The sequence below is a fragment of the Meriones unguiculatus genome, chromosome 18 (genome assembly GCF_030254825.1).
Source record: "Meriones unguiculatus strain TT.TT164.6M chromosome 18, Bangor_MerUng_6.1, whole genome shotgun sequence".
Taxonomy (NCBI): domain Eukaryota; kingdom Metazoa; phylum Chordata; class Mammalia; order Rodentia; family Muridae; genus Meriones; species Meriones unguiculatus.
Window position 1 is genome coordinate 43543582 of NC_083365.1, and position 27523 is coordinate 43571104.

Genomic DNA, 27523 nt, shown 5'->3' on the forward strand with positions numbered 1-27523 from the left:
CATTAGTGTCATAGTTTTGTGTTAATACATTCTGTTGATCTGCAGTGTCAGGTCGGATAATGAAATTTAAATTGGGTCCCTTCGATTTCCAATAGCCAACATCTGTGCTTCTAACTCTGAGGTTTCCTTGTAACTTAAATGCATTCTAGAGTGTCAATCACTTGCATCAGCACCCCACACTGCAGCGGCTTTCCATACTGAACATTTGCAAAGGCATTTGCCTAGAATGCAGACAACCTGCATCATGATAGCAGTCCAGCTTATCAGGGAGCACAGCTTGATGGAACAACTGCGTGGGCCACCCTGTGCCTCATTTTTTCCCTCAATAGCTGGGTCCTTGAAAACCACAGTAAAGGCGGAGGGGGGAGGGAGGAGAACCAGAAAACTAAATTAATGAACATTTTCTTCACCGATAAATAAGAAAATTAGGATCACTCACTGTATTTCAGCACAGCTACATCCCGAGGGAAATCCAGGTGGTTAAGAACAAGAAAGAAGGCATGGTCTTGACACCAAAAAGAAAAGGAGAAAGAAAGCAAAAAGGAGGTTGGTGGTGAAAGAAAAAAAAAAAATCCAACTGCAATTATCCTTCAATTTTAGTCAACACGGGCACCGATCCAAGAGTCCTCTGCTGATTTCTTTCCCAATCAATGCTTCGTTCTTCAACGGTCAACTTTTCTTCAGTGAAATTTCTTTTGCAATATGTATTATTAATTTCCTTTCCTCTTGTGGGAAATTTAAGAAGAAAAAAAATATATATCAGGTCTTTACTTTCCTAAAAAAAGACTCCAAACTTTTCATTCCAAAAATATCTCCTTGGCGTACTTTCTCCTTTAAAGAGAAAAACGAGCACACTTTTTCTTTGTGAATCCTCAGTTCTCCATTTCCAAACATCCTTGGGGGAGGGGGACAGCTTTTTTATGATTATTTATTTATGTCAGAACACACTAGAACCCCGCAGGTCTGACATCAGCTTATTTCATTTTCCCCCAATGCTCCCCGTGTGGCCATATACACATTTATGTTACGATCCAGGTCTCACAAGAAAAAGGTTCATTCTTTCTTCTCGCTGGCACCATCAGTTTATCCTCTGCGGTCTGCTCCAAGAGAGAGCTGCGTCCCGCATCCTTCATTTTAGCAAGGCATCCAACAGCCACCTCCTCCAGGATTAAAAAAAAAATGAAAAAAAAAAAAAAGAAAGAAAAGAAAAAAGAAAAAGAAAAAAGAAAAGAAAAGAAAAAAAGAACAAAAAGTCTTTTCTTTACATCCTCGATTCCCTTCCCCAGCTTTCCCTTCGGAGAATTTAGGGATCAACTGCCCCCACCGGCTATCCTTCCGGCCGGCCCCTTCGACAAAGATCTGATTAGATTTCTCATCACAACCCAGTGCGCAATTGGATTTTTGATTTCAGCCACCCAGCCAGCCACCTTCCCCCTCGCCCCTCCAAACTCCCTGTTAGATCCCGTCGTCTTCCCTCCGCCGCCTCTGCGATTTCATAATCTCACGTTAAATGGAGTGCGGGGGGCAGGGGCGGGGGAGGGGGCGGAGGTAGAGGAGGAAAATTTCAAGGCTCCGTCAGCTGTCAAGAACAAACCCGTTCCGCCCCCGGTCAGCTACTTTTTTTTTTTAAGGCTCCGGGTGGCTTTTGCTGGGTCCCCTCCCCCACTGGGTCCAGGTCCTCCAGGTAGAGCTGAACTGGGCGAGCGCGGCGGGGGTCACCAGGGAGACGCCAGCAGCCCCGGCTAGCTCGGGTGTCCCCTTCTCCATCAGCCGGCCGCAGATCTGGAGTCCCCGCGGCGGTGGTGGAAGTTCAGACTGGGCTTTTATTTCAAACAGGGGGAGCCCAGTGAACGGACTGACGTGGTGTTAGATAAATTAAAAAAATAAAAAATAAAAATAAAAATAAAACAAAACGAAACACACACACACATATATTTTTTTTCCTTTAAAAAAGGTGTAATGATAAACAGGAATGAAGAGCGTTAAAAGATAGAAAGAAAAAAAAAAAAGATCTCTAATCACTGGCTCCTCGCATCCTTCAGGGATGAAACTGCAGCTTTGATCTCCTTTCCAGCTGCGTTGGGGACGGTCTGGAGCCACAAGTTGGTTCCTCTGCGCAGCGGCTCCGGACTCCCGCTGGTCCTCCGCGAGGAAGCGCGTCCTGGGGCGCGCAGCCGCTCCGCGCCGCTCTCAGCGCCATGGTCCGGGCTCCCGACTCCCCGCGCCGCGGAAACCCGAACCCCCTTCCATCCACTTCGGCGTGAACTCTGTCTTCTCCCTCTCTGCTCCGTCTGCTCCCTTCCCAGATAAATGAAAGCTCTCTCTGAGCGGTGGGCAGCTCCTGCCCGTCTAGACTTTCCACCAATGCCAGGTCCTGTTCCTTAGGGTCCTAGCTCCCCCAAAACGTTCCCGGACTGCAGTCCCTTCCCCTCCCCTGGCCCTCCTTTTTTGCCCCTTTCCCATTCCCTTTCTCCGCTAGAGATCAGTAAAATACAATTACCCAATTACCTCCCATCATCTTTGCAGTGATTGGTCGATTGTATTAACACTTAAAGTCTGGGAAGAGGGGATTGGAGACTTTGAGGTGTGGCACTGCTGCCACCTGGCGGAGAGAGTAGGAAGAACGCTGTTTTCAAACAGCCGCACACCGTCAGAGGCTAGTTTAGGAAAGAAATTCAGGCTGTGTAGGAGATGTCATTTTTATTTTTAATTTTTAAAGCCTGCCGGTTTTCATCCCGAAAGCAGACAGTTTTGAGGTACAAAGGAGAACACGTTGAAGTCAAATCACCACTGGATTCAAAATTATCAATAAACACAAAGCTTTTGCTCTCAGACTAAACGGTTAAGAGCCTCTCTGGGAAGTCCAGAAGGCTGGTCCCAAGGTGGGGATTAAGGCTTTGCTCCTTGGTTTATCAGGAGAAATCCTGGGTAGCTCAGGAGCCGAGAGGAAGGGGACATGTGGGGGAACAGGGTAATCTGTCCAGGAGGAAACAAGTGTAAAGGCGAGATAGGAGCCTTCAGTCTATGCAGTGTTGCAGTAAATTGGCCTGTTCAGTTTGTACAAGACATTCGGGACAGCTTGACAACTCAAGACAACTCAATTCCAGCATCCCTCGCTCCTGGATAGGGGCTTTTCCATCAACCAGTGTTAGAGGAGCGCTTGGCACATTTCGATTCAACTGCCTTTCCTAAGAAGCAGGGACCTGGACCACAAAACAATGATATAAATAGATATTTATTTTGTCTTTTTCTCTGCCGTATAATGATCACAAAGCTCTTTCCACGAGCTAAAGTCACTCGTTTTATGTCTGACAAGCATGTTAATTTGAGATAGGAGAACAAATGAAATCAAGAATGACAATGACGATTCTAACAATTAGAAATCATGCGTGAAGAAGATGAAGGTAAATAAATATTTGTTTCATCTTCTCCCAGTAAAGATATTTAGGCTTTTTTCTTCTTTTCTAGCATTCAAAATATGCTGTTGGACTCAAAACAGTATTAAATGAAAATAGAAGTATAACAGGTTAGCAGGACAGGGAGAAGAGAACTTTTGTGCTTCTACAGGAACATTTGAGGTCTATCCAAGTTCATGCCAGATAGTTTTCTCTTCTTTGTGACATTAATGCTAATATATTATGTATTCTATGAAATACACTATATCTTTAGTTCTTTGGACTTCGAAAAATTTATATCTATACATTTCTTTGAAGATAAAGGAGAAACTGTAACATGGATTTCAGATGTCATTACCTGAAAGGGAAAACACACCCTTGTCTCAGCATTTTTTTTTTGGGGGGGGGAGAGCTCTGACCTAGTTGTAACTCATATACAATGTGAATTTGTGGAAGAGTTAATGCTTTTATGCTCAAATGGGTCTTGCATGGCATGGTTCATAAACACTAGTAGGCCACTGATTATAATTTCAGTTTGTGTTGGTTAAGCAGCATTTATCCACCTGCAAATCTTTGGAAAAAACTTCACAAAGATGCTCTGGATGGATTCAGAGGGATTGACCCACATGTTTAGAAGTAAACTGGGAGATTTTGGAATCCAAATGTTCTTCATAGGGAAATTGAAAGCCAGAGGAAGACCAACATCTTGTTTATTCAAAGTGGGGTAAACTTTCTGTCTATGAGACATGTTTAACACCCTTTAAAGTCAAGTATTCTCTCAAATAAAACACAAGAAAGGACCAGTGCTAAATAGGAAATCAGAAAAAGAAAGATATCCCAGTTCTGCCTAGATTCGCATTGCATAGTTACATGGCCACTGTTGCCTGTTTGCTCTATAAGACATTGAATCGGTTATTTGATATGCCTATCTTCATTCAAAGTCATTTATTAATCGAATTACTAATCATACATAGATATGGTATTTTGCAGTCTATTTTAGACATCACTTTATCTAATATTCAAACAACTTCCTGAAATATTTTGAAGGGAGACAATGTGAACTCTCAAATTATATTTGGTAAAAGACAGCCAAATGTTCAACCCAGAGATCCAGTCCATTTCATTTCTTCCAGTTTTGCACAAATTTCTAGGTTTTGGTAACATGGAGAGAATGCAGTCACAGAAGACAGTCATGAACACCCAGGCTTTTATTAGTAGTATGCATCCTCAGAGTTGAGTTTTTAGCTGTTTATAAAAATAGCAGTGCTATAGACTGCCGTATTTGCTGGTTGGTGACCGTAGTTAAAGAGGACTGAAATAAAGGGTCAAAAGGGGAACCTTCCTGAAAGAACACCTGGGCAATCAGTAGTGAAGACCAATGTGGAGATAATCATGCATCAGGGCTGTCAATTATGCTCAGTAGATGCATGTGTTTAAGATTCTTCATAAGCTCTCCTTTAAAAGAATAATTGCTTAGTAAGTCATCATCACAGCCTCATGCTTCCCATTCATCAGTACTTTTTCTTTTCAAAATCCTGTCTAGAAATAAAGATCTTTGGGGTGAGCTGACTTAAAAAGAGAGAGTGTGATGCTACCACAGTGGTTTTCTTTTATGGATACATAGAGTACCACATGTTTTTTTTCTTCCGATGTTTAGACATGTGGGTAAGATAAACTGTCTTATTTCTTTCTGGGTTGATGACTCTAACTGGTACAATCTTTAACAAACAGCAGGGGACAACATCTTGTAATCAGAAATACAAAACAGTAAATAGCATGAATCCAGCAACTTTGTTTAAAAATAAAGAAAATAAGAATGTGCATATTTTATTTGTAATTGGATTTAAAAGATGTAGACTGTTCTGTCAATTCACAGTATTTTTATTATTATTTTATTTATTTATTTTATTATTATTTTTTTATCAGTTACATTTTATTAACTCTGTATCCCAGCCGTGTCCCGATCCCTCATTCCCTCCCAGTCCCTCCCTCCTCCCTCATCTTCACCGTGCCCCTTTCCAAGTCCACTGATAGGGGGGACCTCCTCCCCATTCATCTGATCCTGTTTTATCAGGTATCTTCAGGACTGGCTGCATTGTCTTCCTCTGTGGCCTGGCAAGGCTGCCCCACCTCAGGGGGAGGTGATCAAAGAGCCAGCCACTGAGTCCCTGAGACAGCCCCTGTTCCAATTACCAGCGAACCCCCTTGGAGACTGAGCTGCCATGGAACCTATAAACTCTGCACAGTATATTTTTTAGGTCTGAGCATATTATAGTGCAAATATTGAGAGTTCTCTTTTCTAGTTTCAATTCCATATAAACAGAGAATAATCATATCAAGCCTGTCTTTGTAATTTATACATAATGATGTGAGTTAAGCCCATTGTGGGCATATGTACTGCTAGGCAATATAATATGGACACTGCCTCAGAACAAAAACGCAGAGCAACAACCGTATATTCCCAGATCCCTGGCAATACAGATGAGGATCCTAAAGCCAAAGTACTTTTGCAGATAGTAGTTTATTTCCAATATATTCCTTTTATTATTGCTAGCAGCATTTACCCCATAGAGATTTACTGTTTGCTCTCTCTTGGATTTTAATATTTGTCTTAACAACTAGTATTTGGGAAAAAAAGGTGGAAGGAAAAGAATTTCCTAAAGGCTGAAAACACACACACACACACATTTTACATACAATAGTTTTGAGTGTTGGGTGTAATGGTGCACTCCTGTAATCCTGGCTTTCAGGAGGTTGGGGCAGAGGGATCGTGAGCTTGGCCTATATAGTGAGATCACCTCAACAAAAATGACAAGGCAACAGCAACCAGAGATTGTTTTGAGGCTGGGGCATGTAGCTCAGTGGTAAATCATGTGCTAAGCATGCACCAGGCAGCTCTAGGTCCCCTTGTCACCTCCAAATACCAACAACAAAAGCAGAGTTTCAGGCTGGAGAGATGACTCAGAGATTAAAAGGACTGGCTGTCCTTCCAGAGATACTGAGTTCAATTCCTGGCAACCACATGGTAGTTCACAACCACCTATAATGGGATGTGATGCTCTCTTTTAGCATGCAGGAGTATATGCAGGTAGAGCACTCATATACATAAAAAAACAAAATTAAAAAAAAAATAGCTGGAGAGACAGCTCAAAGTTTACGAACGTTAGTTCCTCTTCTAGGGGACCTGAGTTCAATTCCCAACAACCACATGATGGCTACCAACCATCTATAATGAAATCTGGTGCTCTCTTCTGGCATTGTATATAGAATAAACAAATAAATCTTTAAAAAAAAACAACAACTAGTATTTAATGGCGGCTTAAAGTTCCAAGCTTGGTTCCAAGCAGGTCACACCTCCCTACCAAAGCTCTACTCTCAACTTCAGTAACGTTATAGAATAGGCACCGTTGTAGTACCATTTTCAGGGCTGCTGAATTCAGAGAGAAAGTGAAATAAATGCCTGGCTAGGCAGAGTTACTTCCCTTCAGATACTGAGGCTGCTAACAAATTCTTGCTGTGTATAGAAATGACTTGTTCATGTCTCTTTATTACCTACCAGCCCATGACTGATTTTACAAGAGCATTTTATTATATGTTTTCTCATTATTGTATGAATGGATATCCAAGACTACAGTATTAGGGAATTATCTATATGTCTTCAATTTTTTTTTTAAGACAAGTGACCCAAAACACACTATGTAGTGGAGGATGACCTTGAACTTCTGACTGGTCTGCCTCTCCTCACTTCCAGTAGTGAGCCTATAGGCATATAACACTACAAGTGGTTATTTTTGTAATTATGGTACAATTGTGCAACATTAATACCCTCATCATTCTTATTTTATCTAATATTTTCATCAGTATTTTAGTAAAGTATTGGAAAATGAAACGATTCTTACGATCATTGAAATATTAACATAAAGAAAAATCAAGCATGAATTTATCAGAAAATATATAGTTTCAAATTAATTGGTGCATAGTACATATTCCATGACCTTAGCTGCTTGTTTTGTTTGTTGTTTTTTCAAGAGTCAGAAGGGGAGTCAGGGTAGGTTAAGCATTTTGAAGATGCCATGTGTGAATCAAATCTGTTAATTTTGTTAGCACAAAGCAAATCACTTCATACAGAATGAGCCCATCATCAAGCCTACAATGTATACGTCAGTCTGAACAATGGAGACACTTCCTCAATCTTTCTGTGTATGAGTACACATGTACATGCAAATTTATATGCATACACATCTAACACACATACATATGCAAACACATGATGGAAGTAATCATATAATGTGCTCAAAATACTGGAAGAAGAAAAGCGGCAAGAGCTGGATTGACAAGAAGGGACCATTAGCTTACTCTCACAGGTATGTAGTAACCTCACAGAGGTGTATATGAATATGCACACATGAGAATATAGGTGTAAAAGTCAGAGGTAAGCATGAAGCCTCAGACATCCTCAATAGCTCTCTGTATGTAAGAGAGGGTGCATGTGTATGTGTGTGTGTGTGTTTGTGTGTGTGTGTGTACCTAGGGACTCTGTGGGACTGTGTGTTTGGGTGTGCGTACTCAGGGGTTAGAAAATGATTTGGATATTCTGTTCATTTCACAGACTTTTTTCACTGAAATTAGAACTTGAGTCTACAGTCAGAAAGCCCAGAGATTCTCTTCTTTCTGAGTCCACAACTCCCATGTTTTTAAGGGTTCTTGAGAACCAAGCTCATGTTTATACAGCAAGCACTTTACAATGTGCAAAACATTTTTAAGAGGAAAAATGTCCTGAATGAGGTTCTTATTATTTAAAAAAGTCTATTATATTGACACAGAAAAATGAAAATACTTATCACATGAGTAAAACAATACTCTAGATAAATAAGCCTGATGAATATAAAGAAATATGATTTATACAATCTGGAACCATGTTACATGAGAGTCTTTTGACTGATATAGAATTTCTCAGTCCATCAGCAGCAGTTCAAGTTTATAAAATCAGTAAAAATTTAAGTTAATATTATTGCAACAGGTGAGGACCAAGTATGGTTCAAAGATTTGGTCTCTGCACAAAGCAAAAACTTAGTGAATTTCAATGATTGTATGTGTGATACTTTTCTATAATCATCAATTCACAATCTTCCAGAATGAATTTTTAATAGATTTTTTATGTTCTTTTTTCATAGAAACTCAAGTTTTCAATGGAATAACAACTTTTTATGGCACAAACATCAACTCTTACAAAAAATATAATATTTTTTTGTTGATTTAAGGTGATATACTTAAAAATGATCACAGGAATTTCTCATACAAAATATGCTTTGATTCTTTTGTGATTTTATTTAGCAAATATTGAAGTTAAGGAATTTTAATAAATAAAGAATAAAGCTCACTTCTTTTTTTTTTTCCTATGGCATTTTCTTCTTTTTTTTCTCTCAGGTTTTTTTTTATATAAACCTTTAGGTCTTTTCCTCCTTCATAAAAGTGGATATTAAATGAAAATTTGCACATAAGCACTAGCAATTTAATTCGGACTAGTCTATTTGTATATTGGACAAATATTCATTGCTTATATTGGAGAACTCTATATTGTAGCTATATAAGACATTAGTGATTTACATCTCCTCACAGAGATGCATGTATCTTCAGTAGATTGGTGATGCTATCTATTTTCAGAATGAGAGAAAGGGTGATATAAGGGAATAACCATGGCTTTGAACCATGACCAGCAAGTCTGGAATTTTATAGATCTGAGTTTGAATTAGGCAGGTGTCTTTGTGTAACAGAAAAAAACTCAGGTACAGGCAGGAGCCTCAGAGGAATTTGTGGTATAAGAGGATGAAGTCACAGATATCATCCAGGTAAAAAGATTTAATTTTTAGGGATATTGAATTAAGGAATGATTTTGTAAATTTGAGGTTTACTAAAACCATTGCAGGAGACACGTGCAGAAGTCTTTTCAGAGGAATGGGAGCTCTTGGGTCCCTGAAGAACCATGAGGAGAATATTGAAGTTCATGGGCAGTTAATCAAAGCTATCAGCTTTGTGCATGAAGAGGGTGCGATGGATATAGGAACTACTAAATTTTGGAATGTGCAAAATAATATTGATTTGCATATTTGTTATGTGTGCATGTGTTTGAACCACATGTAACATTCTGTTTGTACACTATGCCTAACTCTCATAGCAATGTGATTCAATAAATAATTCTCTGTAGACCATAGATGCTAATTTTTTTTTCATTAAAGTTCCTGGAGAATAGGACACCCGGCCACTGCTGGGTTTTCAAGGTATGTTTAAATTAAATCTGCAGTTTCTAAATGTTGTTTCTGAACAATGATTCTTTGGTCTACTGTAGTAAAATAGGAAGGATGGAATCACCATATTGGGACTGTTCTATTAGCCAGATAAATTTAGTGCAACCGGTGTAATGCAATGCAACAAAATAAGACAAAATAATAAAAACCCTTAATTGGTGATTAATTATTTCCTACATTTTTATAATTAGATTATTCAATGTTTTTATTATGTTTATTTGGTTTCATGTTAACATAAAAACACGGCAAAATACAAAGTTAGGAAGATTATATCAAAGCACTCTGTATTTATTGATGCTGATGTCCTAAGATGTATTAAAGTTTAATATTCTCTCAGTTAAGCACATTTAAACCTTTGCACTCAGATTTTAGACTTTCATCAGAATATTTCTTCCTGGACACATGCATTCATGTAGAAGACAACAAAATAGTATTATTGACAGTATTCAGCCTTTTACAAAACATATTAGTCTCTAAATCCAACATCAAAAAAAAATGTTCACCTAGTTTCTAAGCGCATTTTTCACAAAATCAGATTCGATGGTGAAACCGATGACATCTTACAAAAACACTTGCTCAAATGTTCTTTTCACATCAGGGCACAATATTAGCAAAAAATTTAAGAACCAAAGTGCCAGCATTACTCACCCTATCCAACCATCTTAGGAGCCCTCTCACACAGCCCTATCCACCCAGCTCAATTCACTTTCCATGTGTAAGTTTGGTATCCCAAGGGTCCTCCCACTCAAAGCTCTGACCCTGATCCCAGAAGCTGATCTTTCCCTTCAGGTGCTGCTGACAAGCAATATAATTAAACTAAACTTACAGTCACAGAAGGGTGCCTCTAAGTGCCTGTGCAGTCACATGCCACAGATTTCAAAGGGAAATGACATGAATTCATTTCCCAAGAAGAAGAAGAAAAAAAAATTTAAAAAAAGGCAAAGGAAAAGTCAGAAGGATGGCAGCTCCCTGTAACACAATATGCAGATTAATGGCATCCACTGATTGATTGGCATGTCAAAAAGCCTACCTTTCAGTTAGAAACGAAGCTACTGAAAGAATTTGAGGGTTCTTTTGCTCATTTTCACTACGAAATATGAACTGATAAAGTCAAGGTAAAAATAGTTTTTATTGGTATCTTTAACTTCTTTGTTGTTCTCAGATCTGTCTTTGAGGAAAATAGATTCTTGTGAAACAGAATAGTGTTCATTCAAAGGTAGCCCAGTGTACCAGAAGTAAAATTAAGATTTCCTATACTGACTTGTAAAGTCATTCTCTGACTGGCTTCAACGTCCTCTCTGCCTTTCATTAACCTTTCATCCATATCACCTGTCCCTGCGCTTTGGCCTCTTCATGGGCTCCTTCTGTGCCTGAATAGAGCCTTGCACATGTTTCCTTCTGTTCTTTGGGGCACCCATCCTTCTGATCTTCAAAGAGAGCACATGAAATATTATACAAGCAATTGCAGTCACCACCCAGGTCAGTTTGCTCCACTGGCTTTAATTATTTTCCATAGAGCCCTTACCAATTGTCTTCTTTTTATCAGTAGATTTATTTATCCCTGTCTGCAGAATGTGTAGTCCATAGAAGCCTGATCCTTAACATGTTTGCTAATAGTGCATTCATAGAATGGTAACCAACACAAAGCAGGTGTTACACACACACACATGCGTGCACACACAAATTGTTTCAAGAATGACTAGTAAATAAAAAAGACATCAGGAAGTCAAAGGTATACGTGCTAAGGTTTAACACAGGGTCTTAAGAAGAACATGTGCTTATATAAATAGTAGGTATTTATATAACTCTGGTCATAGTTACATGTCATCAAATAAAAACATAAAATACATAAGAATTAGAGTTTTAGAAATTAGAAACTTCTTATTCTACATATATAAATCTGTGTAAATGTTTGGATCTTAAGTCTAACACTCTGGTTAGAAATATGTTATATTATTTTTTAGCCTTTCTACTTGAGTTATTCTTTTGTGATTTATTTAAATATTTTCTTCCTTTTTTACAATTTATTCATTTTATGTCCAGATTGAAGCTTCCTCCCTCAATTCCTCCCAGTAACACCTTCCCTCCCTCTTCCATCCTGTACTCTTCCCTTAGTCCACTGAAAGGAGGAGTTTTCCTCTGCCATCTGCCCATTGCTTTTCAAGTCTCAACAGGACTGCCTGGATCCTCTTTCTCTGTGTCCTGGCAAGGCCGCATTGCCAGGAGCAAGTGATCAAAGAGCAGGCAATTGAGTCCATGACAGAGGCATCTCTGCTCTTCTCCATGTGGGGACCCACATGGAGACTGAGCTGCCAATAGGCTACATCTGAACAGGGGGTCTAGGTCCTCTCCATGAATATTCCTTAGTTGGTGTATCAGTATCTGCAGGACAGCCTGGGCTCAGGATTTTAGCTTTGTTTGTCTCTGCAACATCTACAAACCTCAAATACCTTAGCAATAATCAGAGGCACCTGACCCAGAGAGCTACAAAGCTGAAGATAAAATAGAACAGATGCAATTGTTAGCATAGTTGCTGACATCTACTGAGAACACTTATTATTAAAATAGTCTAAGCCAAGTTTTCAGTGACTGAGGTTTCTCTCCTCTGCATGCTACCTGGCCAATCATCAAGCGTAATCAAAACAATTTAAAAAGCAGCTTAAAAATCAGGAATAACAAATGGAGAACTTCACATTATGATGTTTGGACAATGCTTCATCCTAGTTTCTACCTATCTCATTCAACCAGACTGGAGGGAAGAGTTACATTTATCAATATAAATCGGAAGAGAAGTGAATGTTAAAGCTGTTAGAGAAAGTCTATTAAAGAAAATGTCATTTTGCCCTTTTATATCCTATAAAAATTTAGGTATGGTATCTTTACAAAGGTCACTCTTTTCCCAGAAATTGTGTGACTTTGAACTGCCTTCACTCTGATGTAAGTTTGTCTGCTGTAGGTAAGCATAGCAACTCTAGATATGGCATTTGCTTGCTTTGTGGTGTGAGGTGAAAATTAGTTTCTCATGCTCAAAACGAGCTTCAATTTTGCATTTTTCTTTACTCTACTCCACTCATATATTGTTCTCTTACCAGCTCATCAAGTTCCACTATGGCATTTTCTTCTTCTTCTAAGAGTACCTTCTAACTGCTTCCACTCCAGTTTCACTCCACTATGTTCTGAACACTGTCTGGAGCACAGAGGGTCTTAAGGCCTCCCTTTCCCTTATCCTTCAACTCCATCTGTCCATGACCTATACCTGATACATAGAAGAAAGCAGCAGCTGTCATACAGAGCAATGAACACTTCTGTGAAGTGCCTGCTTTGTGTCAAGCTCTTGCAGAGCACTTCAAATGTATTGCCATTCATCTCCAGATCCAATGACTGCCTTGCCTATAATCAGAGAGTATAATTAGGTAGTTGATTATATCCACTTTAGTTACCTTTCATATGACTCCAAGCTTGCCATGCTATTAACTACACAGAGATTTTGGATAAGAAGGCATATAATACCGAGTCATCTCAACTTCCTAATATTGAAAAATAAAGAAAAATAAAAACGATAAAAACTCATGAGGTTGTTTCTGAGTTCTTTTTGCAAGGGAGAGGGGAATAGGTATGGGCTCTAGGTTTTCAAGGGTACTAGGAGAATAGTCTACCACGACATAACATTGTTGGCCCCATAGAATCCCGTATGGTGTCAACTGTGGTGTAGTTGGTGTTTTAAGTGAGATCGCATTTTCCTTGGGGTCAGCATGCTCTCCTCTCCACACCCTCCTTACCTCTTCCACCCCCCCCATCTCCTCACCACTATATTGACAAGTAAGGTGTCGATGGGTATTACATAATCATTCCTATCCTCACTGCAAACTATTAGGATATAGGGAGGAATACATTATATATCTTTAGACTCTTGCTGTGAAAGACTCTTGCTCTCTAAGGTTTTGTGAGCAATTTGAATGTTCCCTGCTCACTAGTATAACCAGAAGACTTCCAGCTTATAGGATTGGTCCAAAGCATTTTTCTTCTTGCATTAGTAGTTCTTTCATTTATAGCATTCCCCTATCCTATTTCTGCTTAACAAATGCTTATCCTTTACTCAGAGTTATTTTCAAATCGGACTTTCCCCACATTTTTTCCAGTTGCATACTATTTTCCCTCCAAATCCCTAAAAGTACAGCATTGATTTATCTTCATCATGATCTTTATATTCTACCATATTATATATATATATGTATTTTTTCGTAATTATTTATCTTGGGAACACTAAAGCGACTGAATTTTTGTCTTTCTATCTTTTCTAACCATTATAGCTTTAAGTATAATTTCTGGCATGAATTATTTGCACATTAAATTTATGCCCAAAGAGAAAGACCTGCCTGCTTCTGCATGGCATGGGTGGGCCATAGGCACACAGAGTTGGGCCTGCCACCACTGATGCAGAGAGGGAGAAGAAATGCATCCCAAGACCCACCCACTACCTGCCACAGGGTGCAGGCAGGGAGAGATGCCTAGAGATCAGCCTGCCACTCCACGGCACTAATGGGCTGGAGACACACAGACCCACCTAATAGCATGCCAAGTAACGTGATAAGACCTGTCCATAGACCTGTCCACTGTCATGCCACAAGTGTGATCTGTCACACTTTGAGGCCCTCCAGCCACGTGGTCTCTGCAGAGGGAGCCACTACAACATGCAAATGCATAGGGGACAGATGGGAGAGAAAGAGGAGCCAAACAGTTGGAGCACAGTGAAGAAAAATGGAAATTGAGACCTGAAGGTGGAGAGGAACATTCTGTTGTTGTGAGTAGCCAGTCCCGCCCCCTCAGGCCACGGTGAAGTCTCAACCCACACTGCCCTTGGGGCCATGTCTAGGTCCATGGCCTTGCAATGGCATGGTTCAGTGTTAATGTCTGTGGCTCGTATTACGACTAGGGGCCACAGGGATGTCCCTGGTCTGGGCAGCCAGCTGGGACAATGTAGACGTCCAACTGCTGACTAAAGCCCTCAGGAGAGCTGGCCCCGCACCTCGCCTGGACAGGGGGATGAGGGGAGCTGGCCCCAAGGTCATGGGCACAAGAGAGGTGACCCCAACATTCATCTGATGGAAAGATGCATGGGTGTGAGGGTGACGCCCTCTGCCCACTCACTCCTCCACTCATGAGGCAGTCTGGGGTCTTGAGACCTGGCGAGTTGTCCTTGCCCCTTATCAGCTGCAACATACAGGTGAGTGGGCTTTATGCCTCATCAGGGCAACACAGTGGAACTGACCCTGATGATGGAGACAGTGTCGAGCCAGCCCTGAGGTTGTGAGAGCAGGAGAGCTGTCCCAGCCCTTTGCTCTTTGGCAGAGCGGGCCATGTACTCAACTGGACCACAGAGCGGAGCTGGCTCTGGAGGCAGGTGTGGATGAACCCCCCAACCCAGGGCATGAGAGCAGTGGATGGCAGCACTGGGTGGCCTTTGTGGAACAGTGCTGGAGAACTTGCCCTGGTGGTGCCGATGGGGGAGAGCTGACATGCTCCTCAGCTCAACTACCACCCAAGCCCAGAGTCAAGGCAGTGAGATGGCAGACACTAAAATCTGCATCAGCTGTGAACTGGTGGAACGCATGAAAGGGCCCCATGACACATGGCAGCAACAGGATAACCAGGAGGAGTCCTGATGAGGAGTCCTTTTGTGGGGAAGGTTACAAGGGTGGAGGGCAGATATGAGGGATGGGAAGATGAGTGGGACTGGGATGCATGATGTGAAATTCATGAAGAATCAATAAAAAGTTAAGAATAAAATTAAACCAAAAGAAATGGATGATATATGATGACAATGGCTGCAAATGATAATGTGATCTAAAAGAATTAGACAACAAAAATTGGATTTATATAGACAAGCTTGTTGAAATAGATAATTGAGCCAATAGATGTTTATTGTTTAAACCATTCACACAACTGCCTTGGTTTTCTGTTTCTTTTAGCATATGAAGGAACAGCTGAGGATGAATTATAGTTGTCATTTGGAAACTGTTAACTGATTTGCCAACTGATAGAATCTGTATTCTTGTGTTAGGAACAGAATTTATCAAATAAAGGAGGTACAAACAAGTCTACATTATTACTTTATTAATCAAAATAGAAGATCAAGGAAGCAACTACCTCAGTGAAATGATACAAATGAAATAGAATGTCTTTTTTCCATTCCATCCTGTAGTGTTGCAAAAATCTCAACTCTATACATGTTTCTGTTATGGTAGATAAAATTCCCAATAATTTAAGAGTTGAATTCTAGATGAGTTTATACACAGGGACTGTTTAAAAAAAAGCAGTCCCAATAAGGTAGAAAAGACAAATGCAACAAATTAATAGTTAATGACATTATAACAAATTTGTTTTAATATGGCTTCCCAAACATGTCCACTTTCTAACACAGGAACTTGTGGCTTTGTCAGTTTCTATAACAAAAGGAACCTGGGAGGTGTCACTACAAAGAGTTTTGTGAGAGAAATTTGTTCTGGATTTTCTGATCATGTCTGGTATAATCACAGGGTCTTCCTGTGATTAAGGTGTATGTGCCTGAAGGTAACTAATCACTTATTCATTAGCATAACTGGTTGTTACAGGTCACAGTTTTAACAGGCAATCAGAAACATTTCCTGAAGGACCATAAGAAATGAAGCCCCATTAGTCCACTGAGTTGCTAAAGTGCTAGAAAGTAAGCATGGAGTTGCTAGATAATTTCCTTGTCAGCACAGAGAGGACTTGCTTCAGGAAGATACAGCAGTGTCAGAGGCAGATCACTGAGAATGAGTGACAGACAACATGTCTTCACTGGTTACTCAGCCTCTATATCTAGCCTTGCCTGAAGCTGTCTTAGTCTCACATTATTTGGTTATAGAAGCCAATTTGTGTGTGTGTGTGTGTGTGTGTGTGTGTGTGTATGTATGTATATATATATATATATATATATATATATATATGCATGATATACTCATTAGATAATTTGGTTGGTTCTTATTCACTCAAAACAAAAGGTTATAAAATATATGGATAGATGTGGCATATATAGAGAGAGAGCATAGAAAACTCAGATAATACTGACATGTAAATCAGTGAGAATGTGAATCAAATTACACAGCTGAAAAGAATCATAGTTAATGCATATATATTTTTAATTGAGCACAAATGCAAGATATAATAACTACACAAAAATTATGAGTTTCTTTTTTCAGAAAATTAGGTTTTCCAAACTTGATCTTATAAGCCAAAAGGTTACCTAAAATACTTATATATAATTGATTTACTTATTTTATAAGTTGAATTGTACCCAGGGCTTCATGAATGCTAGGCAAGAGCTCTGTGACAGAGCTCTGGATGATATCTTCAAAAACTGATTTGAAAATGGCAGAAGGCAACTTACTTAAAGTAAGTTACTTAAAGTAAACTGTTTGAATAAACAGTTGCCTTTCCCACAAAGCATAACAAGACCTGAGGCATCCATTTCTACCTATGAACTTGGGTTCATACTATGTGCCATGTATAAAAATAACTCAAAATGTATCATAAAGTCAAAATATCATAAAGTATCAAAGTATCATAAAGTCAAAAATAATAGAAGAAGATGTACAAAAGAGTTTGTGATTCTTATTTTAGCAAATTTGTAGTCTAGTAGTTTCACTCTCAAGGCTCTGACATCCCTTTATCCACAACTTTATGAGTGAAGCTTATACCATTTTGTACATAACTTAGAATTATATGTCTGTAGTACTAGAGTTCTATGTTTGTAAATAAATTGCAAGGTACTACTCAAGGATTACGGTACTCTTTTCTATGGCACCAGTTAGTACTATCCTAATTTTAGTCTCCATGTTGGTCTTGTCTTTGCAGGAAAGTTTGCAAAGTTTCAGTGGACACAATGACTATACTTTTCTGGATTTAGTAGATACCACTTCCTGTGCGACAATAGGTCATCTGGAGGCATCTCCATCCCTGATCTCAAGCTGTACTACAGAGCAATAGTAATAAAAACTGCATGGTACTGGCATAGAAACAGAATGGTAGATCAATGGAATTGAATCGAAGACCCAGACATAAATCCACACACCTATGGATACTTGACTTTTGACAAAGAAAACCATACAATGGAAAAACAAACAAACAAACAAACAAACAAACAAAAAAACCCATAAAAACAAAAAACAGCATCTTCAGCAAATGGTGCTGGTCTAACTGGATGTCTACATGGAGAAAAATGCAAATAGATGCATATTTATCACCCTGCACAAACCTTAGTCCCAAGTATTTGGATTCCAGGCACATGTCACTACACACAATTAATGTGGTGCTGAGGTTTGAACCTAGGCCATTCTGCATTCCAGGTGAACATGCAAACCAACTGAGCTGTGGACTCTGACACTTTTTTCATAATTAGCTAAGCATTGCCTGTTAGGTCTCAAATTTTTGTTACAACTACCCTCCTTTCTGAGCCTCACCAAAAGTACCACTGACAATAGATTTACAGAAATACACATATTTTAGAATTCATCTCAAAATTCTGACACCTGCTGCCCACCACTGAGCTACAAAGCTGCTTCGGTGTTTTAGATAACCCCTACTGCAATGCCTCCATTTCCCAGAAACTGTTTTGCTTGTACAAACCAAGTAAGAATATAAGCAATTTTCCTACTTTTTCTCTTCTAGGGATGAATCTATGATGACAAAGCAACATCACAGGATGGTATGAGTCACACTATTCTGGCTGCTGCTCAGGCTCTGCCATTCATGGCAGTAATTATGCCCATCTTGCCTCGGTGGTTGTGTGCTATCACTCCAACCTACCACCTGTGAAGTCACTGACTTTGATTGCATTTAGGATTTCCAACTGAATGCCTGTCATTACCAGCATCAATTGAAGCCTTTAGAAAAACGGTACTGCAGGGATGCTCAAGAATGCCAAGACTCCTTCACAAATTTATTTCTCAACATACTCTTGAGGAGGGGCAAGTATTTTGAATCTTTCCCACTATGTGGAAGAGATATTAAATGACAAACTCAATTCAACTTTTCTATTTCCTAAGCTTTTGAATCATTTCTTGAATCTTAAACGAAAGGACCCTAGGCTTCTCCAATCTCTCCCTGTGAACTATTATTTGCTCTATGGCTTAGCCAGCAAACAATAAAATTCTTAGGTTCCTCTCTTGTTCTTTGAGTTTTAACATTAAATATAGAAAACTTTCTTAGCATGTCTAAATCATTAAAATTTACCCAAATCCTACTTTATATTCCTTTTATAGTAGTAAAAAAATTTCCTATTTTTAATCTTTATTCTTTCACATGTCGTCTTGAAATTTCAGGGAGTAAATTAAAGAATGAAACTAATGTCTTTTGGAGTATATCACACCTTCTTGTAACGCACACTTTATATCTCCTTGGGAGAGTGCTGTGATTTTCTACTAAAGGCAATCAAGATTACCTTTTATCATAACTGCTTCAGAGGACACCATTATCCAAACAGAGATAATGCCATCCAATGGAGGAAGAAGAACCAGTACCATTGTCTGTATGGGGTTGGACACAATTTCTGCTGTGGTCACAGTCTTGGATTGCAGAAGGGAAGTCAGTTTCACTGTACCTAGCTCCTGCTGTTGTTCCTATCATGACCTTTCACTGTCATCTTTAACCTAGTTCTAAAGTTACTTTCAGTGTGTGTGTATTAACTACTGCAGGAGTCCATTTCTGGTATCACTGTTATTTTTCTGAATACTTGGGGTATTCTATGAAAATACTCCAAACTAAAAGTTTATAAATGTTTTACTTACATTGCGGTAAAATGGGAAGTCCTAGATTCCCAGGAGGTATGATGCAGAGTGAAGGCTTTTCTCTGCTTCTAAGATGCTGTTCTATTGCTCTGCTCTTAACGTTGTACAGGGAATCAACGTTTAATCCTAATGTCTTTGGTACTGCAATTTGTGATGACTCTGTCTTGTCATGCCTTAATCATTTCCTTATCAAACTTGCTTTAATAGTACTATTGTGGAAATTATAATTTCAACATACGAGTCTGAGCGATCGGGAAAATACATACCATATCAAAGTATTAGTAAATTCTGCAAAGAAAGGAGGGGGATAGGAACATGGTAACCACTTCCATTTGCCTGGAGTACAGAGAAAACGAGACTAGAGTGTGCCCGGGAATAACATGCACACGTGGTGTTACATTCCAATGCTACCATTTACCAACACTCTAAACGTGGTAAAATACCATTTGTTGAATAGTTTCCTTCCAAGTAAACGTAATGTGAATAAAAATAAAACTAGTTTCAGGAAATTGTTTTAAGAGATAAATTCCCATGTAAAATTAATACGCGGAAGTTGGCATAGCAAATATATATGCTAACTAGTATGACTAATGTAAAATCTAATAAACGTATTTATATAAACCCAATATCATCTGTAATTCACTCTCTCACGTGTAAACTTTCTGATTTTGGTAGTGCATTCCCAAGTGTACAATGATCACCACATTGTCATTCATGAATATGCTTGTCTTCCAGCTTTGAAAAACCCTGTGCCTGTGTGCTCATTTTCCAGCTCTGTCCTCTGAAACCACTAATTTATTTTATGGTTTTATATATTCTCTTAATCTAAATTTTAACTTAGATATATCTATATTCATATCATACTGAACATTTCATATGAATAAATTTGCAAGATGTGAAAACTTTTGTGTCTTATTTCTGTTACTCACTATAATGTTTTCAAGCTTTATCTATGTTATAGCGCACACCAAGACATTGTTATTTTTCTACCAACTAATATTGCATCAATGGACAGACCATATTTTATCCCAACATGATTAGTACAATATAAGATACATAAATGGATGAAAAGGTGTCAAAGTATGAACATTAATGAAACCTCCATACTCAGGGACAGCAAAGAGTATGTTTGATTACAGAAAAGTGAATGTTTTTAAGAAATAATAATAGTTTCCCTCTAGGGACTATGACTTCCTATTCTGCTAAGTGGCCATAGTGTTAAATTGACTCCTAATGACTTATCTTTAAAACACACACACTGGTGCCCCAACTATCCTCTCAGCCTTCCTCAGAGTAACTTCTTTTTTGCTGCAGATGGCTACTAACTCAGAGATCAATGAGTAGTCAAGCTGCAGAGAAAAAGAGACTGTGTTATGCTCAGCCATAAATGATAAATCTATATAACACCCCCTCTTCCCAAGGTTCAGGGATTGTTATGAAAGACAAGGCAGAAATTCATAGCATGTGAATTTCAAGGAAATAATAAAAACTGGAGGAAAAGTGGACATATTGGTTTATTCGTATAAGTATGCAAGAGACTCATTTACTTCCAAAAGACTGGTTCTTCCTGGTGTTAGAGGAGTGAAAGGTTACTCATTTGTTTTATACCATGAAAACTAATGCAGGGTCCTGACTCTGCTACATTAAGGCTCTCATTTATCTTTCAGAAAAGAAAGTATTAGATCCTTCATTCATCCTCTCCATTCCCAATCTTATCCCCCCGAGCCAACTGCTAGGATCATGTTTTACTATTAATAAAGTGGTAGATTATAAACTGGGCAATTTTAAAGCATAACAATATCACAGTAGTTTAATGTGGTAGAGTGATTTGAAGATGAGAAGAGAAACATGTGTAAGGAAATTCAAATGCCATGGGAATTGATGGATAAATATAGACTAGATTAGCACCTCAGTGGTCTAATGTGATTATTGGAAAACAGGGTATAGCAGCCTCTGATGCTGCTTTAGGTGGGACTCAACATTATTTGTCCATGCACCAAATCACCTGCACAATTTACAACACAGTAAAACACTTAGATTATCTTGCTTGGTGGAAACAAAACCCAAACTATGTATTGTTGAGTCTCATGAGTGTTTATATGATTTGCATGCTGTAATTTTTAATTGCATTTAAGAAACCAAATTTACATTGTTGATAGCAATCTAATTTACATTTAATGGCCATTATCATATTATATGGCAGGTATTGTGTTAAGCTCTTTAGAAATAATTCTAAGAAAAGAGAAGTAATTTTTTGAAATCTTTTAAAGACTTTGAAATTATGAGTACTGTATTTACATCACTTCCACTTCTTTCCCATCGAATTCTTCCATGGCACCCTCTTTCTCTCTCAAATTTATGACCTCTTTTGTAATTATTACTGTATATAAAACACATATATGTATTATGCTGATATAGAGACCTATAGATGAAGAGACAAACAGACAAACAGATATAAAAGCAACTGAATAAAAAAATATTGCTTTTATATACATATGTTAGTCACGATTATGTGAGAGTGAGTGACCAATATAGCAGGGACTTGCCTCTTGAGAAAACTGATTCCCTCTGTCTCAGTAACCATTGATGGCTTGTCCTTCTTCATCTAGTTGTGGAACTTTCTGAAAGTTTTTTTATTTTTATTTTTTGGACACATTGTCATGTCCATTGGTGTTGCATTAATTTATGCTGGGAATATAGCCTAATGGCCAAAGTGCTTGGCTCCGAAGAATGAGGCCCCTCCCACGTTCAAATCTCTAATACCAGTGAAAGGAGATAGTATGGGTCTTAATTCCTGTAGGAGGGGGGTTGGGAGGGCCTGGAAATAGATACATTTCCTGAGGCTTACTGTCTAGCCATGCTAGAAGGAATGGAGTTTTAATTTCAGTGAAAGATCCTGTCTCAAAAAAAAAAAAAATCTGCAGAGGAAGAAACCAACCACTGGTCTTCACATACTCCACTGGTATGTAATACCACACATATACACACACATGCACACACTGAACATGCAATAATAATAAAATTTAATAATTCACAGAGCTAAGAAATGTAACCAGTGTGTCCCAAAACTCAATGCTTTTTAAAGGTGGTTTTTGTTTGCTTTTATTTCTTAAGAGTTAAGTATAATTATTACATACAAACACAAATAAGACTTGAAGTCTTAAGGGCATGTGCAATTCTTTTAGAAATATCCTGAAAAGCATAGGTTTTAATTCTGATTTGACCATCCACTGATTGCTTCATCTGAGCCAACTGCTGGTTCAAAGGATAGTTCTACAAATAATAGAAACAGTTCAGTCTTCAAGTCACCCTCTCTGCATAGACACAGGAAATGTCTCCATATTCTTCACCACCATATTTCATTCTGTCATTTTTCTTCCAAAAGTTTTCAAAACTCAATTCATCCATAAAATCTTCTGCAATCAAGACGGAAGCCACCCAGACCTTCTGTTAATATCTTCACTGTGATTGATATTTCTCTCCTTCAGTGTGGAAAGATGGCATATGCGCTTATGTGGGCACGCATATATATATCTTTATGTTAATGTGCTTCTGCTCATCCCGTCTCTACCATCTACCATTCAGATATTAAACTCTCAGGCTCTGTCCTTGCTTCCATCCACAGAAAAAGATATTTATTTATGCGGTAACCCCTCGGTCTAATGCTGTGGTCTGATGTTCAATAAACAGGCACTGAATGAATGAGCGGGTGCTTAATGATGACAGTGACAACTTCTAAGAAAAATCTCCCCTCACACACAGAGAAAATATGACCATACAAATATAACTGCAAATAGCTTGCTTTCTCAAGTGTATTATTTTTAAGCCATAACTCTGGTCGTATTTGCAGTACTGAGTATAAATTCTCTTCTGTGGGGAAGGCCTAAAATCCAGTCAGGAGAGCTGCACTCCTCGCTGGCATGTTGGTATTATACCACGCAGGGTCTGCTGCGTGAGATCACTTTGATGTGTTTTCTCCCTGTCTTAGTCACTGTTCTATTGTTGTGAGGAGTCATGACCAAAGCAATTCCTAAAATGAACAATATTTAATTGGGGCTTGCTTACTGTTTCAGCGGTTTAGTTTATTACCGCAATGGTGGAAAGCGCAACGCTGCTCATAACACTTCAGCAGCAGCAGTTGGGAGCTACATTCTCATTTCCTGATCAAAAGACGGTGAGCCCAGGTTTTGCATGGCCTTCAGAAACCCACATTGACACAAACAGGCACATGCACATATATCTTAAAAGGAAGAGAATTGATTTGTCTTTATGTGTGTTTTAATATAAAGAATTAACAGTAATTCATTTGAGAAACATTTCTTATCTTGTTATTTAGTTTTTCCATCTATGCACCTATAAGTGTATTTAATGTCTATTTTTTTTTAAATAGAAAGCTTAAAAGAAGTACTTTCTATTGCCAAAAAATCTGAGCCCAGGGGTCTTTTCTGAGACTGATACTTCAACTAAGGACCATGCATGGAGATAACCTAGAACCCCTGAACAGAGGTAGCCTATAGCAGCCCAGTCTCCAAGTGGGAATCCCTAGTAAGGAGAACAGGAACCGTCTGACATGAGCTCAGTGGCTGGCTCTTTGATCACCTCCCACTGAGTAGGGGGCAGCCTTACCAGGCCACAAAGAAAGACTATGAAAGACAGTCCTGATGAGACCTGACAGGCTAGGGTCAGATGGAAGGGGTGGAGGACCTTCTCTATCAGTGAACAGGGGCAAGAGCATGGGAAGAGAAGACGAAAGAGGGCAGGATTGGAGGGGACTAAGGATGTGATAATAGCATTTTTTGTATGTGTTATTTCTGGCTGGGGAACATACTATTGTTTTACTTAAGACAACCTATCTCATTTTAATTACTGGAGAACTTAATTTACACACACACACACACACACACATATATACACACATATATATATATTCACAAGAATAAATAGAATGGATTTGTTTCTAAATAAAAATGTTAATTATAAAGTAACAGCCACTGAAACTTACTTATGTGCATGTCTGCTTTATGTGTGTGAACCAGGAACCTGATGTGGCTATTTGGAATATAACAGGTTTCAATATGTTGCCCTGTCTACTTAATGATCTTCCAGATCACAATAATCCTCATTTCTTCTATTAGGAAGAAGAAAAAGTGGCAGCATTGCTAGATCAAATTCCTACTAGACAGAAACGTAAATAGGTAATAAATCTGCAAGGTAATGTTTGTGGATATCAAACAAGGAAGAGCTAGGTCCTTGTTCAAGTAAGTGGATATATTTTATGATATATAAAAATAAAAGTTTTTGGACCTGTGGATTTTTAATAAGCTGTTTTGCACAAGATCTTTGGATATTTCTGTAAATATTCACATATTATTTTAGAAACTATTTTGCATTTATTTCACTAAGTAATTCTAGATTTAATCAGAAATATTATATATCTTAAGTTAAATAGAATTTAGAATGGCCATCCCCATTATGTATTTTATTCTGTAGTGATTTATTAATGCCCAGAAATTGATTACCCCTGAACTTGCTATGTTATTTAGAATAGAGCTACCTGGAATAAATCGAGCATTTTTTTTTACCCAATAGTTATTGTTTTATTTCATAATATGCAAAATCGATGACATTGTGTTGGATATCACACGGCGTCTGGAAGATGGCAGTTAGTAAAGTGCTTGTAAGCTTACTTTCTTTTTCTAGCATCTGCTACAAAAAGCCAAATGGATCCCTAGAACCCCTTTCCCAGTCAGTCTAGCTCAAGCATTAGAACAAGGTTCAGGGAGAAACCCTGTCTCAAAATAAAATAGGAATTGAAGAAGACAAACTAAGTGGACCCCTGACTATCACATGCATGCACATACACTTGCAAAATCCACCTTGATACATGTAACATATATACTGACATGCACACAAAAGGATCTCAAAGTACACGGGTAAAGGAAAAAAACAGGTTAATTTCAAGTTAGATGGTCATATATACACATCAATGTTTATGCCATTAATTCAATGAATTATAGCTAGGGTTACTAAAGTTTTATAATTAGCACAATTCTTCTTTTGCTTAATTTGAAGAAATACATAGATCTTAAGGTTATAATCCTACAGGTAATGTTTGTATCTTTTCAGAGAAGAATGACTTTATGGCTCTTCACAGGTGGATTTTTGTTAACCATCTGTTACCCACATCTGTTATGGTGGCTTTCTGATTACCAGGATCCACCCTTAATTGTCCCCTAAAGGTCAACAGTCATGGGCAAGGACACTTGGTTTCCAACTAATCTGGCCAGCATTTCTTAGCTCAAAGACCCTACCCTGCTGATATTAGATCTGCTTGCTTTTCTGACATTTCGCCTTTCCATTTGCCACCCCTAAGATATGAACTTGGAAGACTGAAGCCCAATAAACCTGTTTTTGTTTGTTTGTTTTTGTTTTTCTTTCCTACCCTTGGAGTGGTTTAGTTTGGTGGTTTCATTGTGCCCTCATTTACAGAAGATGGAAATTTGGTTTAGAAAAGTGATTGAGTGCTGTCATTGGGGTTTGGGGGTCATTCTGGCAGGTACTTAGAAAACAGTAATTTTGAGAACAGTCTGGACTATGGAGACCCAGATAAAGAGGTTTTAGAATAGAGGAATATTAGCGGTTGGCATAGAGACCTTCTTGTGGCATTTTGCCAAACAATGTAGCTACTCTCTTCTATTGTCCTAAAAATTCTGCATGAGGCTAAATTGAAGATTTTTTTTTTTGGTTGATAAAGACAGCCTAGAATTGATTGAAGTCAATTATTAATGATCATTTTCTAGCTCATCTACAATGAAAAAAAGAGCAAGCAGGGCAAAAGCATTACAACATGTACAGTTTGAGAATGAGAATGAGCACCAGGAAATTTAATATTTGTGTCCTGTGCTCAAAGTGATGAGAGGTTTAAGGAAAAAGTTACAAGAGAAATGGAAGAAAAGATGTGGCACTGTCAGGGCAAGACCACATCCAGCTGAGCTTCCAACTTCTGAAACTTAAACCTTATTCAACAAAGGAAACCATCAATAATTCAAAGCTTCTATGAATGAATGTCTTGGAAGAAACCAGTTTGCAGTCTTACAAGGCCACAGAAATTGGTAGCTTTAGCCACGTAATTCTGGCTTTACGAAAATGACACCGGTATAAAGCGATCATTTAATCTTCCATCAGGGTTAAGAAAAGCTACTGACGCATGTGGCAGGCAACTTTCTTCAGGGAAACCCTGAGAAGCTGTTACATGATGTTGTATAGGTGAAGCTTAGATTGTGTTGGAAGCCCCAAGAAGTGGAAGCTGGCAGAGCAGAGGGATTCCTACCAAGGAGTGCTGCAGACAGGGTTGGGAACCAGCTCTGGTGGGAGCAGTGCGCTGTGGTCAACAAAGCTGGAATGGGTGGGAGGTGATCAAAGAGCCAGCCACTGAATTCACGTCAGAGACAGTTCCTGTTCCCCTTACTAGGAAACCCACTTGGATACTGAGCTGCCATGGGCTACATCTGAGCAGGGGTTCTAGGTTATAACCATGCATGGTCTTTGGTTGAGTATCAGTCTCAGAAAAGACCCCCATGCCCAGACTTTTTGGTTCTATTGTTCTCTTTCAAATGTCAGATGTTTATATTCTCTGTAGGAGCAGAGGCATCTGAAATGAGTAGCCATGTCTTTGGTGAGGAATAACAAAGAGAAAGAAGAGAATCTTTTATAGCTTTAATCATATGTACTCAGAATCACTTTCATATTTATATATTTGAGTGTCAAAACAAAGTTCTGATCAATTTAGGAGCCATTTGATATACTTGAAGGATACATAAGGAAACCTTGCTAATAGTCAACTTTCCAGTGGCCCTGTAACTACAGTTTTGTCACACAACTTATGTTGTGTATGCTAAACTTGTATTTGATACACATGTTTACATGTGTTACACTATACATGCTACAATATGTGAAGAAAAACATTATATTAAAGACATATCCCACATCCTGAAAGTAGATTTATCTGTTTCTGATG

The 27523-nt window shown here is 38.6% G+C and overlaps 1 protein-coding gene across 10 annotated transcripts in view; it reads right to left on the reverse strand.

Annotated features, from left to right (window-relative positions):
* Lrrc4c (leucine rich repeat containing 4C) overlaps window positions 1–27523 on the reverse strand; it is a 1367614-nt gene that overhangs the window by 208190 nt on the left and 1131901 nt on the right. For 2 of the 10 annotated variants that reach the window (XM_060372133.1, XM_060372129.1), the window contains exon 1: window positions 440–2484. The exons of 7 other annotated variants lie outside the window; for them this stretch is intronic. The gene's annotated coding sequence lies outside the window, so the exon portion shown is untranslated. Of the gene's footprint in view, window positions 1–439; window positions 2485–27523 lie in introns of those variants that run through there. One more of the 10 variants, XM_060372125.1, reaches the window with a different exon arrangement.